The sequence below is a fragment of the Pteropus vampyrus genome, unplaced genomic scaffold, assembly GCF_000151845.1.
Source record: "Pteropus vampyrus isolate Shadow unplaced genomic scaffold, Pvam_2.0 Scaffold12564, whole genome shotgun sequence".
NCBI lineage: Eukaryota > Metazoa > Chordata > Mammalia > Chiroptera > Pteropodidae > Pteropus > Pteropus vampyrus.
This window is the reverse complement of record NW_011901345.1, coordinates 2,720-3,825: the sequence shown is the minus strand read 5'-3', so window position 1 is coordinate 3,825 and position 1,106 is coordinate 2,720.

The following is a 1,106-nucleotide window of genomic DNA, read 5'->3' as shown; positions in this document are numbered from 1 at the left end:
CCTGCAGGTGTGGCTTGATCCAGGCACCTTGAGCTATGTCAGGCCGCTGTCTCTGGTTTTGCCTTTCCTCCTTGATGGCTTCTCTGCTCACCAGGTTGCCCTGCTGTGGCCCCAGGGGCCGCACACTCCACCCCGTGGTGGCTGGGTGGGCCCCTCCCCAAATTCCCCATCACTCTAGCCAATGTCCCCAGGCTGCCTCTGATTGGCTGAGTTAGGGTCACATGCCCCTTTCCAGACCGGTCCCTGCTGGCAGGGGATGGCAGGTTATGATAGGTCATATGCTTCTGGGTCACATGGCCCTCTGTAATGTGGGGATGGTCGGCCAACATCTCATGAAACTATGGGGGGGGGTGCTGGGACGGGAAGGGTGGGGTGGACCCCAGATGACCCCAGTGGGAACAGTACACAGTACTTTCCTGTTTTTTTTTTCCCTCTTCTCACAGTGGATTACTTCATACATACAGAAAAGAACAGAAAACAGCAACGTGATCTGTTAGATCCTAACACATTTCCTTATTAAGATCAGAAGTTCTGAACAAAAGCCCATGAGGATATATGGAGTCCAGATTATGTAAGTGTTAGAAATTGTAGAAAATTTGGAAATGACCCAGGAAGATGGGGCTGTTCAATAAATAACCCTGACTGTCCCCAGATGCCATGTGCACGTGGGAAGACCGCCTGGGTCTAAGGTGGAAAAAGCAATTGCGTGACCACCGACCCTTGGGGGCAGGTGGGATGAGGGGACAGCCTGCAGGAAGAGCAGTCGAGCCGAGGGAACAGACAAGGCAAAGGCCCTGAGGGGGACCCAGGCTTCTGAGCTCCAGCGGGAGGGGGCTGGGGGCCAGGGGACAGAAAGGGAGAGGTGATTATCCCAAAATCATCGTGGCAGGGGCGATGTGACCTGGTGTTATTTTCTGTCATTGATTTGCTTGCTTAGGTAACCGTTTCCTCCCCCACCATCAGACGGTGAGGTGAGCTGGGTGATGGCGGAAGCCACGTCTGTCGTGGTCCTCGTCTGTGGCCCCAGAGGGCTCCTTCCGCAGCCCAGGAAGGCAGGAGAGGGGCACAGGTCTGTCAGCTCCCTCAGGGCTGCGACTTCCATGGGG